We start from the raw sequence: 20,481 nt of genomic DNA on the forward strand, positions 1-20,481 counted from the left end.
TGGGGTAACCTCAAGAATTTTATGGGTTTATGCTAAACAAACAGCTCAGGTAGCATCAGGAGGTTATCAGGAGCCTGAGGACATCCAAGAGCAAAGCCATGGATGGGGAGAGAGAGAAGAATCAGATGCACAAACATTCTGCTGACAGGTAGGGCTGCACTGTTATATCCCTCTGCTAGTCCAAACAGGTCCTGGAGAAGAGCTGAGCATAAAAAGGAACTTCTGGTGAATGAGGAAGGTGGCCTCTTGCTTCACAGGCCACTTCCTGCATTACATGCTCATCTCTTTTTCCAGGCATTGCTGACAGAAATCCTTACAGAGCTGTGGAGCAGAATGCTAGACCATAGAGCTTTGAGGTGCTGGTTGAAAGTGTAGCTGGAGCTACCAGAAGTCAAGTGTTGAGTGGTCTGTGAGAACTGAATTCGACCTCACTGTGATTCCCTGTGGTTACCCAACCTGCATGAAAAGCTGAGCCAAGCACCCCTGTCTGGCAAGGGCTTTGGGGTGAGCGGTAGGCAAGCGAGCATGTGTTGATGCTGAAAGAAGCATCTCTTCTTTGGACAAAAAGAAAAAGGAATGCTGCCTTCTATGGCCTGATGAGTAAGAAGCTTTTCGACGTCTAAAATGAGTAATGTGAAAAATTAATAGTTTGGAGTCCAAAGCAAAGTTTATGTGACCTCGGAAGGGGAGGGAGACAGCGAGAGAGAGAGTGTCTTTAAGGGAATGAGAAGAATCCAAAAATATTGATTTCAATTTGTCATGGGAGGGAGCAGGAGAAACAACCCATTGGAACAAGTTCCTGAAACTTCCCACTAGCTGGAATGTCTAACAGCAGAATAAAAACAAACAGTTCTATATGGTTTGCCTTCCCAGAAAAGATTAAGTCCAGTCCTTCTAGTCTTGCACGCTGTTTCTGGCAGCATCTGGTCCTGCTTGAAACTGCAAAGAATGCAGAGCTCTTGGTGTGTTGTTCTGGTGCACGTGGTTTCTCTGGAGCAAGGTGAAAAACTACAGAGCACATTTGTGCAAGAGTAGGGCTGTCAGGCTCACCATCTGAATCCCTACTTGGAGAGAAATGGACCCGTGTGGGTTGGAAGGGCTGTGCTCAGCCTGGAAGGGGCTGGAAGGGAGCTGGAAGAGAGAAGTGGAGAGAACTGGGCTTGGCTTGCAAACCAAAAGCAGCAGCCTGACTTAGTCAGACTCCAGTAGGGGTTTCCACTTCTGGCAACACTTTGCCTCTCCCCAGATTTGGAGTCATTGCTATAGTGCTCACATAATGTCCTTTGAAGAAGGAGGAATCACTCTTTGAACAGTCTCATTTGACTGCATTTTGTCATGTGTGACTTGTGTTAGGTTTGTTTCATGAATGTTGCTTCTGGATTAGGAGCCTAAAAAAATCCTCCCTCAAATAGCCGACCTTTGCATTGATAAAAAAAAAAAAAGTACAGTATATGCATGTGTGTGCAGATCCAGCGGGCCAGGGAAGAAGGAAATCTTGACATTTGACTTGACTTTTTCCTTTTTAATACAGAGTCCAAACAAAATCCCAGTCTTTGTGGCTGGCCTCTTTGAGAATGGTGGTGGAATAACTGAAATAGGATGATAAATTGCAATTTGGAGATGGAAATGGGCTAAAATCAATGCACCCTAAGGTGACTGTGCTATTAACATGAGATGAACTTTCTTGTGACCTATAAGCATGCAAAGATTGACACCTATACAGGATCAAAGGAGCTTATGAAAGGCTAAAATGTACATGAGAGGAAATTGAAAATGTGTAGGTTGTCGATCTCAAGAGTGGCTTTTATTAGTTATTGTACATAATAACTATTGTGTCAGAAATGAAAGGGATTAACTCTCTCACCCAAGGTACTGCACCTGAGCAAACATTGTCTTGCTTGGTGAAATTTGTGCCAACACAAAGAGGATCTGGTACCAGGCTATGCACTGCTTAAGTCTCACTTAAGTCTTCAAAATGAAAATGTATGCAAGTTTTTAGTGGTGCAAAAATCTAAGGGCAAATTTCAACTTCTATGTTACTACAGTGTATGTCTCCAGGGCTTTTTGGAGTAATACAGTCTCACCAGAACCCATGAAACTAGTTGGAATTTCTCTAGTATTTTCTCTGCACACTGACCACTTTCTAGAATTGGACGTTTCTTCTGCCACTGGACTGAAGCTCTGAAGGGCTATTAGAAAGCAGTGCAGAGAAACTGTCTGGATAAGTGGATTTTTACAGCTGAATGTTTTATTCTCTGCTATTTTTTTCCCCAATGGCTCAAATGCCTTGGTCGATATGGACAAGCAAGGGAATATCTTGCTGTGGTCAAAAGATTTTTCTGAAAAGTACCATAAACAAGTGACTGAGTCTACTATTTTTTATTGGAAGTGTGAATTGGGAACACTTGAAATTTCAGAATAAAAGCACCAAAAATTTTCAGGCCAAATGAAGAAAATTATCTGTTAGAAGAACAAAGGAAATATCTTTCATACTGAATCCTTGTATCTAGATCTGCTTTCAGCAGCCGGCACCCACCTTTCAATCGCCGTCTTGCATCTGTACCCAGTCTGCACACCTCTTGCTAAATATTTTCCTGTTTGTGGAAGAATGGTGAAATTGTTTCACAAGAACACAGACCATTTGCTTGACAGATGTTCCCATATTTAATTGTCTGTCCTCGGTGATAAGGCATGCCTATGTAATCCAGACTGTAACCACCAGAGGGGAAAGGCCAGAAGCTTGGTAGGCCATACATTATATATGTATGCCTTGTCCTTACATATGTAACTATAAACACTGTATTTCAATATTTTTCATTGATATATTTTCCTCTGTTCTTATCTGAAGGTAATTAGTTAGTGAGGAAGCCAAATCAGTGCTGGCTTAAGTAAAAATTCACAAATGTTTCCACAGTAACTTGTGTAGTTCCCTACTTGTCTGTCGGTTTGGTGTAGAGCACTAGAGGAGTGTCCCTCCTGGTGAAAGGAAATCTAATTTAGCAGATTTTAATATTGCAAATTCAAGAATCAGCATGACCACAGTGCATGGTAAGTGTATCAAGCTTGCTGGCTGATAAATCGATCCTGTTGTGTTTTTGGTTATTGCGTTTCTTGTGTTGCTCTGGCCCATACAGTTTACACTGTTGACAGATTACAATGTCAATTGTTTTTTGCTGCTGGCAACACCTTGGGTTTTTGCATTACTCCTTTGGATTGCTGATAAGCAATAAACAACAGTGGAACTGAGAATGAGTAGGGCTCATTCTCAAGCCAAGAGCCCAATGTGCTTCTCTGACATAAAGAAGCCCTGGGGCAGTGAGGGGGTCCCTTCTTCTTTTAACACTGCAAAACAATTTATTGTCCTTGTGAGACTGGCAGGATTACTGTCACCAATATATAACTGAGGAAATTTTTGGCAGAGCAGAATCAAAGGATATCCCTTTAAAATATATAGGATAGTAATATGCAGAATCTGGAAATTCTACCTTGCAATACCTTTATTGGCATTCTGCTTCCTTCCCAAATTTGTCTGGGACTTGTGTTCTTCTTGAATTCTAACCTAGTGAGAATTGCTGGGTCATTAGCTCCAAATTAAATTCTGTAGGATATCCCTAATTTCTCGAATGAAAGTACTGAAAGAACTTCTTGCCATGTTTGCTACATACCTGGAAGTGAGAGGAGATCTCAATTCAGTCAGATCACAGATGCTAAGTCTTACACCTGCAAGGCTCCAAGCAGAGAGTAAAACAAGTACCTTTTTGTGCTAGGTATGTTTCTAGGGAGTCTTTCCTCTCCATGGAAAGCAAATTTTGGAAAAGCAGAATGTTTTTTCTTCAGTTGATACATCAAAGAAAAAGTAAGAGAATATCCATCTCTTAAAATTTTATTGTTAGCTGGAAGAAGTTGCATTTAGGTTTTTGTTTTGACCAGCTTGCTTACATGCTCATGAAGAGGAAGAGAATAAAAAAGACAAGTCAGAAGATTTCTGTTCCATTTATTTGTAGAAAAAAATATGTCACAAGTGAGCTTACTAGTATGGTATTTTCAGTGGAAATACAGTATTTCAGCTGGACAAAATGCAAGAATGTTTTATCTCATGGAATTTCCCAGTCAGGGATGGAACAGTTCTTCATCCTGCTTAGGCTTCCTCAGCTCCTAATATGGATTTGGCAAGCAGGACAAAAATACCCATCAGGACCCAAAAACACAGCTGTTATGGTGGCTTTTCAAAACCTTAAAGGGGAAAACCCCAAATTGCCAGGATAAAACTCTTATAAAACTTCTTGCTTATGAAGTAAAGGAGCCTACATTATGCTACTGAGTTAGAGTTATTATGAATTTCCATCAAAACAGGTTCTGCCTGGCATAAGCTATGAAGTTTGTTTTGTTTTTATTTTGTGTTCACTGAGCCCAATCGAAAGTCTTCTTTGAAGGTGTCAGTGCCATTTTGTTCTCAGAGATTATAGCTTTCGAATTTGATGTTATCTTTTAATGACCCTCCTCTTGTTCATCCTTGTTTTGATGCTCTTTTGATGTAAAATATATTTTCTGAATGATTAGGTGCTCTGTTTATAATTCAAATCGCCAAAGCTTATTTTCACTGACTTTCTCAGTAGGCAGTGCTTAGGTTGAGGGTTCATTTTCTTTCAGAAGAATCCTCAGAGATGTGTTCAATTACCAGGATGCCACTTTTGATTCAGGAAGCCCTTGAATCACAAACTTCTGGCAGAAATCTCAGCGAGGAATCGCCCCTGGAGGCTGGCCTGGTCTTGTGCTGTTTCCTAAGTTTGTGCTGCGTTATTGCTCGAGGCAAAGTACTGGTAAACATGTTGTAGGCTAATATCCTCACAGAACACCCAGATTTTATCTATGTGAGTAAATGGAGCAGGGTCAGGACACCGTTTTGTGCAGTGGTATGTAGCAATCTGTAGCGTTTAACTGTTAGCATGTTCCATGATGTGCTTTTGCTTCTGCCAGCCAGCACTTTCCCCAACGATATCTGGATAGGGCTTCAAGTAATGGCATGAGCCAGGGACTATTCCAGGTAGGCAAGTGCGGATGAAGCCTCCTTTCCGGGGGATGAGCAGAAGGAGAAGGTTTAGCCATATGGTCATGGGCTGTGCCATAAAACTTGTGCTCAGGGGCAGAGAATTGGCCCTGTGCTCTTCTATTTTCTCTTCCAATGAAGCCTTGTTGATTTTTGCACTGCAGTGCCAGGCCCTAAGACAGACTGCATCTACAGCTCTCTGTATACAGGATGTAATGCTAATGACTTGCTCTCGCAACAAAAAATGTTACAGAGAACTTCAAGAGGATTGTTTATGTTCCCAGAACTTTAAGCTAGAATAATGACTTTAATTTATTTATGCACATTTTGACAGCTTGTTATGTTTTATTCCATAAAGCTAAATTTGGTCTGAGCACCTTGGAGCTAGTGCTACTGAAGTGATGACACAAGCGAGAGATCAGGATTTTTGTTTGTCTGGGCTGAGATCTTTCCACTTAGCAAAGATTTGAAACTACACCTCTAGTGTCTGCATTACCTGTTCAACAAAGGAGAGTGAAACGACGACTAGGTTTTTATTTCAGGTCTGCTAAGCAGTTTGGGGAGCTGCTTAGGAAAGACTCTTTTCTCTTTTCCCGTGGAGATTCAAAATGTGACTGAACACTTCTTGATTTAAAATGATTGTATAATTTATTTAAGGGATAGTGTATACCTGTGTATATGTACCTGTTGTATTTCCTCTAATATTATCAATTGCCCTTGCTAATACATTTAGAGCCAATCTTGGTACTCATAGGATCATAGATTAATTTTCTAAATCAGTAGGATTTGGGCAGGTTGGAAGACTGTCTTGACCAAAGAACATTGGTGGGGACATTGACAAGAAGGGCTGTAGTTATTTTTACTAATATATGCTGGTAATTCTGACTCTAGTGCTGCATATGGCTAAACACAATTATTTAGGGGCATGTCCATCAGGAAGAGAACTGAAGTCACTGCTAATAAGCACTTGTTATTGGATTTGGAAGGTTCTGTTCCATATGCTCACATACATCCTGTGCTGTACCTAGAGCAAATGAGCAAAAAGAGTATCAGTGGAAACAAAAGCCCTAGACACTGAATATTTTATGACTTTGATTTTCTTTTCTGTTCTCTACAGTAATGTCCATACTAGTAAGCAACACAGCACCAGAAAATGTTCTCAAGCACTTCATTGTCTATATTGCCCCTGGTTGACTTTGGCTTGGACCAGCTAAGATTTTCCAAGACAATTTATAGGTGTTGTTCAGGAATTAGCTCCAGTCAGGGATCTATTCTCAATAGGGTGGTGAGTGTCTTGTTTTGGAGGGTAAAGAGGTTTTATAAAATAGGCTAGGGTAGCTGTTGTGCCCAAGAACCATCTCAGGCATGTTCAGCTTACTAGTATAGATGTCTATGCAAGCTTGCTCTTATGAGGATGACAGAAATTATGTTAACACAGCCTCCTAATTCCTTGCTGCATATCTTCTCCTGGATTTAACTAGTAGTAGTACAAGAAAAATAAAGGTGGGCATAGGACTTGGTACACAAGCAGCAATGGGGAGATGTCTGTCAGCTCGTGTTCCCTAACCTGAGTGACAGCTGGTGTGCCACATCTTGAGGTGGTGAGGCAGGCTGATCACTGCCTTCAGCCTTTTGTCTTTGTTTTAATACATCATGTTTTTTAAGTGTCTTTATAAAGCTTCCTGTAACCCATTACTCCAAAAGCACCATTTCTAGGGCTAAGCTTATTTACAGGTTGCAAGGAGAATGTGAGTTCCAGACACAATGGGAGAATGTTACTCTACTGCTGATATAGAAACAATGTTAAGAACGATGAGGTTACCCTTTGTTTACTGTCTAACTCCTTAATCGCTTGAGTGGGAAGGTTGGACTAGATAATCTCTAAAGGTCCCTTCCAACCTTGAACATCTGTGATTCTGATTCTGTGAATTGGGTTTAACTGGGTTTGTAACCTGAGAGCGAGCTGCTGCCACCCTAGGACTCTTGATAAACAATTGCCCATAAAATTCTAGTGACAAAAGTTTCAAATTTGGTTTTCTCAGTCCTGTTCTAGTGGTTTAATGACTAAAGTCAGGCTGGCAACTGACTGGCTTGGCAATCCAGAGAGGGACATTTTTATGAACATGGAGAGTGAACTGAATTTCCACATCTTTTGGGTTGTTTCATCATATCAGGGTTTGAGGCTCATTGTATTATTCATATATTGCAGTGCTGAAGTTTTCCAGGATTATCAGGATGGCACTGTCAAGTCATCTTGTAGTGCTCTGATCATTAAAGTAACATCTTGGAAAACCAGTATGAAAATCATAAAACCCCATAGATATCATAGAATGCTTAAGTAATTCAATGATCCTAAAAATCTTAATAAATTACATAATGATTTGAGAGGAGGAAAATCATCATTTAGACTTTTAAGAACATTTAAGAACATCCCTTTACATTTATTCTATATGTATATGTATATAGTGTGCTTCTCTCCCAGCTTTGCGAGAAGGCAGAAATTTGTTCCCTTACCCCAAACAATTGCAGCTCCTATTGCTAGCCCAGGCAGGACATGAAGGTTATTGAAGAAGTGAACCACTGGAAGTCTTATTTAAGTTCAGTATACCATAAGTGAACTCCACCCTTGTCAATCGCAAGCCTTTGTCAGTGATATTTAACTCCTAGGTGAAGCATAAAATATTTAGCTCTTTTTAAAGAAATGGCTAGTTCTGACATATAGGGCAGGCTTCAGAGTAGTCTCTGTTGGATCTTGCCTTAGACTCTGTTTCGTCTTGTAAAAAGCATTATTTCTTTTCTGGTTGTAATCTTTATCAGGCACGAGACACTAGCAACAAGAAGTAGCTGGTTGAGTTCGTGCCAGCAGGTGTTTCATTTTATTTGGCTGCTATAGAGATTTTTGATGTATTAGAATGATTTTTTTTTTTCATGTCTAAAGCCAAATGTGAAAATGAATTATGGAGCTGAGGCCTGGCCTACGTTAAGAAGTTGCCCTGCTTTAAATTAATTCTCTCTACAGCCAAATGAGGCCTTTGGGTGTTTGGAAAGGCTAACTACCAAATGTTTTTCCATTTTCACACACCCCGGGCAGGAGTTATCATATACCTTCTCCAAGGTTTTTGTGGAAAGAGCAATTCATTCGGCAGGACAATGAGGTGGTTACTTCTCTGTCAGATAAGCAAGCATATCATGGCAAACTTGAGACATAGTCATCTTTTATAACTTTTCGGTTTTACCATCAAGACCCAATCTCTCTGCCATGAGATACAACAGTGCATATCTCAGGAATGTCATCCCTTGATCTTTATTAGCCCTTTGAAACCAAGCGTGCATTGTGCAAGTTCCTGCTTTGTCCTTCAGCTAACAAATGACTAGCCAGCTAGGTGAAAATAAGTTGCTGTCTAAAGGCTTTAGTCTTTCAGAGTGCCTTTATTTACCAGCCTATAGCCCACAGTAGCTTTTAGTGTTCTACTGTGTATGGATGCATATGAAAAAGACATTGTGACATCTTTATAAGGAGTTGGCACAGATTTATGTAATTTACTTTGGGCTCTACTTCGCTAGCTTTTGCACATATGGAACAACATCTTCTGCATCAATCTAACTTATATAATGGTGTCAGAATGTGGCCTACCAGCTGGAGTGAACTACTTCACACTGTATCTGATATTGCTTCTTTTTTATCTGATGAGATAGAGTGCTTTACTACGAATCCGGGTATCCCATGGCTCTCTTTTGGGAGTTCTGTTCACACATCTTGATCCCATCTGGATTCTCGAGGAGGCCAGTTAGGTGGAAGACGTAGCTGTCAAACACATGTAGGTTCTGGACAGCAGCCCTTTACGGGTCACGCCTTGAAACATTACTAATTTGATTTCAAAGGGAGCTATTACAAACTGTCTTTTGTGTTGTTCGGCCTCAGGAGAAGGACCTCAGTTGGACACAGTGAAATACTGCATTTGCTATAGCCATGGAGTCTCTTGTTGGAACAGATATAAGAATCAGTCATGTCTTTGTATTGAAGCTCGGCACCTCTTCAGGAGGAGTCCCCTGATGAGAGAGGGGACGGTTGAATGTGTGTTAAAAGGTCCAGGGTACAGAAACTTAGTGATCCACAGCATCCATTTGATGCTGTCCAAATCTGTTAAGCAACCTCAGGAAATGGGTGGAAATTTGACTCTTGTTCGGCTATCCTGAATGCTGAAAGTGGGACGGTGGGTGTAAGAAGCTTGACATACACATCTGTGCACTCTGTGGTAGTGCTTTGAAGCTCCATGCTGTAGCCTGTGGCTTTTTATGATGCAGTCATGTGCATTTGAAAGTCTTAGAATTAGATACCCTTGTGTTTTAAAGCTAAACATGACTATGGCTCACTTATTCAGCTGCCACTCTTATGGTTTTAATGTGAGAACCATCTGTAAGTAGCCTAGATCCAAGATGCAAGTTCAGGTCAAGATCCTAAATACTGAAGTAGCATCTGACAAAAGGAAATAATATACCAATGTTTCCTCCATTTTTGTTTGGTCGGCTTCTCAACATAAATGAATTCTTTGTATCAAGGGATTTTTAAAAATTTCTTTTCAATAGCAAATTCTTCTTTCCATTTAATAGATTCTTCAGCTTTTGCCTAAGAAGATAAACCAGTTTGGTTTTGTACAGTAGCTGTGGTTCTTCCCTACAGCGACTTCAGTATTTGAAGTTCTACAGTTGGTCATAGGCTGCACAATCTGTGAGTACATTAGAGCTATAGTAGTAGCCTGATTGGCATTTATAAACAAATAATACTTAGGACTCAGTGATATTGAGTGTATTACTGAGTAATACTCAGTACTGAGTGTGCCAAAATAAAGGACATTTGTTGCCGATGGGGGTCGGCAAGCCTTGTTCGCTAGCTGGACTGACCTGGGGTTGTCCTCACCCCAGGGCCCTGGAGCACAGATATCACTATGGGGGATGCGGCAAAATGGCGATTATTGCGCAGTTCAGTCTGCCTATATACTCCAGCTGAATGCGGAAACTCACCTACTGCCCAATCGGGAGACTAATTTCTACTTTTCGCCTTGTATGGCATGGGGTTATCAGTAAACTGCATAAATTAATTATGCTCCTAACTCCCGTGACATCGCGAGATCTTCCGAGCGCCATGCCCTAAGCTCTATGCCCTGTACTATACTATATCATCTACTTTTGCTAAGCTCTCTACCTTATTAAGCCCTAAAAACACAAAAACGCCTACAGACATTTTAATTTCACGTTATGTCACACAGTTTGGAAGTGACATGTGTTTAATGAGTTTTCTCCAGTAAATGAACGATAGCAAGTATTACAGTAATAAGTTTTGATGATATGTCTGGAAAAAAAAAAAGGGCAAAATCTTTCCAAAAGCATTAAACTGATATTTTACAAGAGGGGAAGTGGAACCCAAAAAGTAGAAGTCCTGTCCCCAGAATTCTGTAATAAAAAGTTTTTGGATCTTTCCAGATGATTTTGTTAGTTTCACTGTTATTTATTTATAGCGTACTTATCTCTGAGGAGACAGATATTGATCTTCCAGGTCCATTTTCTACACTTCATCACTCATCTTCTTTCACTTGTGGCTATGCCTTAGCTGAATTTGCTTTAGGACCTCTTGCCTCTAATCTACCATTGTATCCCTTGCCTGCATTTGTTTCTCAAGTTGGTAAAATCCTGATGTGTGAAATATGCTAAGCAGTATTCTACAAGAGTATTCTACAAGAATTCTACAAGTACTGCTTACATAGTGGTATCACAGGATAGATGACCAGAGCTAACTGGAACAGATTAAAACAGACAGCAAGATGCATTATTCCTGGTTTTCCTTGAAAGATCCCTAGTTGGGATAGGAGGACACAAAGAGAACAACATGTTGAGCTTCTAGTAAAAGGCAACTCGAGTATCACAAAACTCATAAGAACAGAATTAAATGAGTAAAATAATTGGACATAATATGCATATGCACCCTATGATTATCCATGGCAAAACTCTGATTCTTTTTGTTTTCTTATACCTGTCCCCCTCTGACTAGTGCCCAAGCTTGGTTGTGTTTTGTGGTCTGTTACCTGTTGTCTCACAGTTGGATTGTGGACTCCTGGATCATGTCTCATGGGGTTGTCTCATTCAAAGACTTGAAGAATTATATTAGATCTATTGCCCCATCTTATTCTTTGAAATGTTGTCTTTGATGTCTCTGGTGGGTTGCATGCAGGTTTTTAAGAATGGATAGTTCCTCAAGCACGGAGTAGGAAGAACTGTTTGACGCTCAGGGGGTTAACTCCTGAGTGTGCAGGGGGCAGTTTCACTGAAAACCCCCAATTCAAGGAGCACATGTGAAGATGGAAGGAAGGCAGACACTGGTAATTGGCTTTCAACTGTTTACCCCCTTCAGCTTTTTAAACCAAAGAGTGTGTCACCTAGACTTTGAAAAAGTTTTACATATATAATATATATATACACATATATACTATCTGTAAAGCCTGGCAGTCAGGGAATGACCTGCCTTTTGATTTGCTCACCCACAAAGTTCTGTTGTCTCCTTTTTGGTCAATAGTCCCAGTGAAGTCAAGGCTACAATCAACTGAGAAAGAAATAAAAAATGTGTGAAGAATATAGCGTGCATAATCCTCCTGCACCTCCTCTCTGCCCCCAGGAAGCAAGAGGAATAGAACTGGTTACCCAGCACAGTTTGGCACAAGCTGCAATGCTACAATGAAAGTAGCTAAAGTCATTCTAATTAATTTCCTTTGGAAACCCATTTTTCTGAATGGCACTGAAGGTATTTGTTATTAGGTACATAGACTGCCGAAAGGCTGCTATGTTGTGCTCAGATACTAAATCTTTCCATGTTGTTTAGCTGATCAATTGCTTTTTTGGGTCACTAGTTATATGGCATTATTTAACAGAGGACAGCTAAGTGCATGTAAAATACTAGTAATTTAAAAAGTAGAAAGAGAGCGTGTACTTGCTGTCTTAAACAATGTAGTGAAATTGGATATTGCAGCCATTCAGCTCAAGACAAGATTGTTCTTAAAATCTGTCTTTACAGTGTTTTCCTATCACCCAATAATCCAGCCAAATGCAATGTGATATGAGTATTTTTTCAGTACATTATAATTGCATGGACTTCCACAATTACAATATTTGGCATATAAATTATTTTAACCAGTTTTGAATTGTGTAATTTTTAGTCATATCAAGTACAGTGGCAGAAGGTAAATGTAATGGATTCAGGAATATTTATGATGCTGTGCTTTTTATTAAACAGTTTAATGCTTTCATATGAATAATAACCTGAAATTATAGTGTTTTGTCATATATGGTGCATGTCATATCACCAGGAGATCTCATAAGCCAACACAAAGCACTGGATCTTTGCTGATACAGTACCCTCCTCCAAAAAAAAGATGAATAGCAAATGTCTTGTGATTTTTAATAGCAGACTGACACTACTGTTTTCTGTTGTTTCCTTATAGATGCCTATATGTCAGCAAGATGTTCTTCAAACCTCTTTTATAGTCTAGGTGGGCACTGTCCTCATAGTGCCTCTGCTTAGGGCACTAGCACCCTGACACTTGCACTGCGATGAGGTATTGAGGTAGGGATGTGTATTAACACAGTTGTTCACAGTTTTAAAGGGTGATGTACCCTTGTCAGTAAGGATAGGCCTATGAAAAGTTGCTGGGATGGATGTATGGATATGCAGACTCCTCCTCCTTGTTGTTAGTACCTTGCAGATGCAGGGATACTCCTCAGGGAAGAGAAATAACCCCCTCAGATGCCAGCTATACTGCTGGTCTGAAAACTTAGGTTGGATTTTGGTGTCAGAGCCTAATATCTCTTGTTTCACAAGAGAACTGCATAAAATCTCCAGCCCTTTTGTATCCTATGTTTTAACCTAAGACCTCCCGGTCTTTGGAAAAAAATATCCATTAAAAATGCTTCTAGCAAGTGTATAAGTATATATTTTTTCTAATAGGAGAGGAAAGTTTTAAACTTTGCATGCTAATTGTTGGAAAGAGAGGACACAATATTGTATAAAGTTGGGGCATTCAGAATGCAAGAGGAATGCATTCTGTAACGACACATTTAATTTGAATGAATGATCACGATCAAACAATGCACCTTAATTGTTTCTTTTCTTTGGGATAATCTTGCAATCTGAGAAAAAATAACGTGACCTCCATGAAAACTGTCTCTAAACTTGAGTGTCTTGGTGTAAGATTTTATCAGGATGCAGACAATAATTGGGAAAAATCGTACTATTTTAATGATAGGCATGACTTTGCCAAAATTGAGCAGACATTGCATCTTTCAAGATCCTATATGCATTTGGTCACAAGACCAAGAGGAGGAAGCTGTCCAACTTGCCTACAAAATATCAATTACAGGAGGAAAAGAAAATAAGACAACTCCAGAGAGAATTTACACTGATACTGTTATATAGAACCACTACTGGCACTTTGTTTTCAAAGTTGATAACTGGTTCTTTAGGATTCCAGTACTTTCTGCTTTGTAGAAAATCTCTGTTGCACTCTGGGTGAATCCTATCTCTTCATTAGTGTTGATTTGCAATTTCAGGATGCTATATTTATCTCTCCTAATAGATCTTTACATCCCTGCCAGATAAAAAGTAGTGCGCAGTCCCTTTTAGTGGTAGCAACTGTGGTATTAGTAAGCATCTCTCAGAAAGTCATTCAGGTGGTATTCAACTTCTCCTGTGTTATGAAAGTGCTCTACTCTAGCATTCAAGAAGGGATAGACAGATTAGAAGTTATATTTGGGATGGGCACTTGTCACTGCTGAAAATATCTACTGAATCTCCAAGGAGTATCCTCAGCTCTGCCCCATCTGTGTTAAAAGGAAACAGCATCTCCAATGAAAAAATTTCAGGAATTTCGCAGCCATTTCAAGGTGATTTACTTTTTTTTTTTTTTTTTTTTTTTCTTTTCGGCATACGATTTTTTATTGACTTTTTTTTTTTTTTTTTTCTTTTCCAATTTTAAATGGTGATGTATCCTTTTTAGAAAGGCTAAGGATTGAAAAGTAAATAAATAATTTTTGTACCTAGGAGTAAGAGAAACAGTAGTGGGGGAAAAGGGGCTGTACTGCAGACATTGTAAGTTTTACTTCATGTAATAGCACAGAGCTGCTGATCCTGGCATGCTGAGGACCTGCTCTCTACTGGGGTCCATGGGGGCTGCTAATTCACAGGGACTGTGTTGTCTTTGCACACATTTAAGTACCCAAAGTGTAAGGTAGCAGATAATTAGATACAGGTGTGAAATCTGGAAATATTTGGTAGATTTGTTTTTAGGTGCTTTTAGATTAGTGAGCGTTTTTTTTTTTCTGCTGCCCACTGTAAACAAGATCTGCAATATACTCGGTAGCTGTTCCCCTTGATCCCTAGTTTTCTTGGCGAAAATCTTTTTCTGTCTGAAATAACATCTCTAACTGTGAAAACAGATTTGTAGGATGTCTTATTTGCCCTTGATAAAAATTTCTATATTGTAAGATTGAGGGCCACGAAGTGGGAGCTGCGGATCAGGCTTGGTCATGGTGCTCCTACCCTTTGCTTGCTTGACTGCACTGTAGCTCGAATTGATCATGGCAAGTGAATTGAAACTGTTAGTTCATTTAATTGTCGATTCCATGTATTTGCTCTAAGCCAGTCAATGATTTTTTCTCTGAAGTGGCTGATACTACATCACATGCGCCCATTGGATACGTATTGATGGCACTAATGGAGTCACTGAGCCAAGCTCGCATCCTGCAGTGTCACAGGTCCCTGAATATTGATCACGATGGCAATTTGTTCTGCAGCAGTGCCCAGAAAGCCCAGACAGTATCAGAATCCAATGTACTAATTAGTAGATAGGATGACATGGCTGCAGGGCTGAAGAGGCTCCAGGTAAGTCGAAGGGAAAAAAAATGACATGAAAAACAGTGCTGTTAATGCTAGTACATGATGTACAGGCAAGCTTTACAGTCACTGAGAATGAGTGTCATTTGAAATAACTTAAAAATAGTGAACATATTGATGGCATTTTGAATATTGAACTTTATAATCATATTTTAATTAAAAGAACTTAATAATGCACCTTGCTGGCCATTCTGAACCTACTCAATGTAAATGGTTAATTCATTAAGGAAGAGGCAATAGAGAGGAATCTTGATGAACACTGAAGAAGAGCAACACTCTTACAAGTCAGTTTAGGACAAGTTTCATTTGACCCGAGTACAGCACTAGGCCCATTAGACCTGAAAACATGTTGTAGAAAACAGCTTTTAGGTCACTGGTCCACCTCACCCTGAAGATAGAATACTGCTGAAGAGAAATCCTATTCTAGAGATGTGTCTTCACGTTATTTTGAAAGCTAACATTATTCTCACTGTATTTCTCCTCCTTTCACTCTCTTGTGCTGCTGTAAATAATCACTCAGCCTCTGGGATTTTTGCAGACTTCTAGTGTTTGTAGATGTACCACTTGTGATCACTGACAACCTGAGCTGTATCTGAACTAGTGACCCAGAGGGGAAAAGCTGTGTGTTCCATTACTGACCCTTTGAGAAATGTATTACCCTTTGGCACCTCATTTGCATCTAAAGAAAATTATTTTTTTCTATAGGCTCTTTCTTCTGTGATTGCTCTCTCTTTGTCAAGTACTTTACTTAATAATACCTTTAAGACGCGATCCTGTGGAGCATACTGATCACCTTCATCAAGGATCAAGAAAGTGGAACAACTTGTAGCATGAGAAAATTATTCCCCTGCATATGCAATTCGATAAGATGGCATAGCTGAAACATCGGAGAGCAACTCATTTCTCTTGCAGCAGAGATATTTGATTGTTATTTGCATTGATAATCAGTTTCATCATTGTAAGAATTCATCTAGAAAACATGATTCTGTGTATAAATAAAAAAAATCCATCTCTGGGAGATCAGTGATGATATTTACTACTGCACAGCTGATTTGGGATGATGAGTAGTTTGCAACTCCTTAATAATCCATAACAGAGAGAGAAAGGTGGCTGGGTGTTTAAAGTAAGAAGAAAAAGCACAATTCATGCTCTTCATATTTACATAGTGTTGGGATCAACTGCAGGACCAAGAAACAAGATTTTTTTCTTTCTCAGAATAAATAAATTAAAAAAAATGTATTCCATTGGTTTCTACTGGAGAAAAACTTAGCTAATGAAGGTGATAACGCTACTGAAATGTTGAGAGCAAGTCCTGTTTCCCTGCTGGGTACTGTGCTAAAGCAAGACTGTTACTGGGACCATGGCAGCATGTAACTGGTCTTCAAAATTTTCAGCTCATAAGGCTTTATCAAATGATCTAAAAATGCTACTTTATTAATATGGCTCTGGAACAATAGGTATGTTATAGTCTTTATATATTTGCACAGAATGTTACTTTTATGAGTAAAATTGGGTATTCACAAGTGAGAATTACTCTGTTAGAATATTGTAAGGCCTGGTAATGTGACTAAATGGTTTTCAGGATCAGATTGCACTCTTGGAATTTTCTCTGAATTAGTAGTTCCTCCAGATAGTCATTTACTGTCAGGAAAACCCTATTTATAGATTATTATTGCATATTGATGGTTCTATCAGACATTTATTTTTCAAGTTTCTTGGTTGATTTTTCTTTCTTGATTTCTCCTAGGGGTGGCTGAACTATAGGAGATGGGAAATAGCTGCTCCTCCTTTTCTCTAGGTCTGGGTATTTAAAAATATTTTCAAAGTTTTACATCTATTCCATGGGCGTTGGGGGCAGGCATTTAAATTCCAGTAACAGTGATTGCTGGTATATTAATGTGAGCTCAGAAGTCAGCTAGGTGGACCATGATGAAAATACTAATGCACAAGAAATCACAGAAAGCCAAATATCCAGTTGAGTTCTAGATAACAATCTTTCGCACTGTCCATGCAGAAGTCAAATCTGCATATGGAAATGGTGCTGCACGTTTTCAGCTATCAGCATTGTGTATGCAAATGCAAATTTAGCAGGCATAAGTTTAGTAGTCCCCTTTAATTTGGCCATGCCAGTATCTGAAGTGATTGGATGGGTTTATTAGTGTTCCATATATAACTTATAATTGCTGCATCACATTATAAAGAAAGCCGTTAACTGAAACATATCTACATTTACTGAAATGAGTTTTGTTCATTGAGGACATTGGGCCACACTGAATGCCTTTTTGCTTTGTGTAAAGACAGCAATAAATCTTGCACATTTGCTAATATTTAAATCAAGCTTCAAAGTTAGCCAAATGACTACTTCGATAGAGAAGTTGGCTTTATACATTCAACTAATTTTTTTCCTTTTTTTTTTTTCATTTTTAATTAATACTCCTTTGTTTCAAATTTATTTTTATAGGATCTTCTGTCAATTCCTCTTCTTAAGGAGTAAATGGCAAGATGCTAGGGTGGTTATTAAAAACCACATGTAAAGATACCCTATATGTTATGGCTGTGCTGCTTTACGTGCACTTGGAGAAAAAGGGCTTGAAATACTGCTGGACCAAACCTGCAACAAAACTCCCTGATATTTGGATGGACCTCATGCATGTGAAGGTACTTCAAAATGGAACTCATAATCCTGGACATCTTTCCATGAGAGGCTCAGTATGCAAAGATTTCTCATAAAACAAATCAGAAGACTTGTAACCTTTGCAGGTTTGCTCTTGGAGCAGCACAAGCTTGGACAGAAAATTGTAATTTAAAGCACCAGGATTTGCACAAATTGCACTCCACTGCAATTAAATTTAAGAAAAAATGCAGCAAACAATAACTTCAGTGAAGGAGGACGTTAATGTAGTGATTTTGCAACCTTGTCTTGCAGTAAAATAATGTCAGACGGAAGCTATTTATAGAACTACTATCTCTGCTCATGATTCCATTAAATCTGCATTTAAACCCAATAAACTTAATTTTGACGTAACAATTGTCATGTTAAAAATCTGGTATTTGCCTCTTAGTAATTACGACCCAGTTTATAGATATTTGTTTTTCTCAGATAAAAAAAGTCTGGTATTGAACTATTGGACAATTAAAACACTTGTTAAGAAAATTTGGCTTCACAAAGTTTCCAGCACCTACTGGAATCCTAGTTTTTATTGTCACAACTGATTATGCTCACTATGAACAGGAAAAGCCTACTTTTGTCTAACAAATACTTTTATGTGGATTTTAAAAGAAGGGACAAAATAATTCAAACCTTGATGACTTCATTTGGAAGATTATTTGGATGAAAGTAAGGTGTGCAAAAGTTATTGCTAAGTCCATGTATGGATAGTTCTAATTCTGGAAACAAAATGTCTTCTTGTTTCACCTAATATACTTTGAAAATAGTGGTGTTTAGCTTAATCCTTCACTGAACTGGAACAGGCCCACTTATCCCAGCCCACCTATGAGTTAGGCTGGAAAAGGACTAGCTTTTCTGAATAACTACCAGACACTCATTTGAGAAATATTTTTCCAAGTACTTTAGGTCTGATTCAGACCTTAGTTGACACATATTATAGACTTCCAAATCTCAATTCTGAAATTTGCCACTGTCTCATCAAATAAAAACTCAGCATTAGAAGCTTGCAAGACTGAACTCCAAAACTTAATCTGAGCTGTGATGAATGTGTGAGACAAATATAATTTAGATTTTGTGATTATGATAAATCTCAAACCATGATAAATTCTTTTGTTGGACTTGGGCAAAGCAGCTGCAATACTCTTTAAAATGAATATGACAATTGTGTTGGTCTCTAATTGAACAAATTAATTATTGTTTGGTACTTAGGACAAGTGGGCATGTATACAAGTTCTGTTAATCTCTGTTAAATGGTACTACAATTTAGAGATTATGTGAGTCAAGGATTTGAGATTGTTAGTTCTAAGGAACAAGACTTGAATCTCCCTGTGTTTGAACTGCTCTTAGCAAACTAGAACTGTAATAAGATTGAGGACTCGAGACACAATTGCAAAATATTATGTAAACAGTATTTGGCCACTTGCTAGCCTGAATTCTGAGAATTAACAGGAAAAATCCTTGGACTTAGTCACTTAACAAGAATAAATCATTATTTCTGATGTTTCTTTTTCTTTCTTTCTTTTTTTTTTTTTTTTTTTTTAATTAAAACTTCAGGTCCTTATCCAGGTTGTATAATGGTGGATGAGCATACGTGGGTTACCTTGAAGGTCAAATACTCTGCGTTTTGACCATTTCAAGCTGCTGTCCTGTTTAAGTTCCAAATCATTACTTTAACAAATAGGAACTTTAATGTAAGCATTGTCAATGGGGAGGAAGAAATTCCACTGCATTGTTTGTCTAGAGGTAGGAAAAGCTACAGGATTGGAAACATAAATTTTTAATTCAACATTCCTTAATTTAAAAAAAGAAAAACACCACCAATGATCCCTTCCCCCATGACAAGCTTGCAAAAACTAGGTCTGAATTCCCAGTGGGAATAATGAGCAAGAGCAAGAATGAATGCTGGGAGAGAAGAATGCAATTGTATTAGGCTCCATCACAATGGGAGGTAAACCCAAATCATTTATAAAAGGTAAATGCTGGCAGAACACAGGGAGCTCAGAGCACCACACTGCAGGTGTGATTTATGAGGCTGGGGACTGGCTATAAATCAAACCCTTTTGTTTTAAATAGTACTGCCTCAATGCAGGAGATCGGTTTACATGTAGAGGAAATGGTGAAAAAAAAAGCAATATGTTGCATCCCAAGAATATTGGAGAATCAGATTTACAATGTGACTATCAATGCTACATGTAGGCAATAGAGATGGGATGCACAATTTAATGAATGTTCTCGCTGCTTGAGCAGAGTGCCTTAATCCAGAAACTCAATTTGTGTTTAAATGGATTAATTTTGTGATCTGTTTTATGAGACCACCTTTTAAAATCATTGCTCTTATGATCAGGAATACCTTGGCTATACTTGCTAAGTAGCCAGAGCTGTGCCAAAGGCACTTTCTGCTTGTGTCCGTATTTTTCCTTAATTGTGAAGGTTTGTAACTATTTAGCCTCCAATTATTTAGTGATCTTGTCCTGTGGTAATAGGTGGAAAAAACAATTAATTCCTAAGGCCTCAAACAGGAGCTAAACATCCTGGAATCTCTTGCTTAGTAACATTTTCCTATGACAAGGAAAAAGGTGTGTACTTTTTTTTTTTTTTTTGCTCAATAGAGACACTTACATAAAGAATTGGTAATATTGAATAGAAGGAAATTTAAAGGTAATGGCTTAAAAGCAAAGTGATCTTTTCTGCTCTGCTTTCCAAATCTTCCACGGCTTCTCTTGGCTGCATGTTTTGCATTCATTTTGCATGCATACCACTAGAGCAAACTGTATGCCTGAAACCACACTGCTGTGTTCTGCAGGGAAAAGCTGAGGAGGACACAAAGCC

At 38.8% G+C, this 20,481-nt stretch overlaps 1 long non-coding RNA gene across 1 annotated transcript; it reads left to right on the forward strand.

The window, feature by feature from the left end:
- The first annotated feature begins 9,720 nt into the window (after positions 1-9,720).
- Positions 9,721-19,039, forward strand: LOC112945481. The gene is made up of 3 exons (XR_003249018.1): positions 9,721-9,776; positions 16,732-16,782; positions 17,446-19,039. It is a non-coding gene; the product is annotated as an uncharacterized LOC112945481 (long non-coding RNA).
- Positions 19,040-20,481: the final 1,442 nt, after the last annotated feature.

This window comes from Nothoprocta perdicaria, unplaced genomic scaffold, assembly GCF_003342845.1.
Source record: "Nothoprocta perdicaria isolate Ctin4 unplaced genomic scaffold, notPer1 scaffold_19, whole genome shotgun sequence".
NCBI classification, from domain to species: domain Eukaryota; kingdom Metazoa; phylum Chordata; class Aves; order Tinamiformes; family Tinamidae; genus Nothoprocta; species Nothoprocta perdicaria.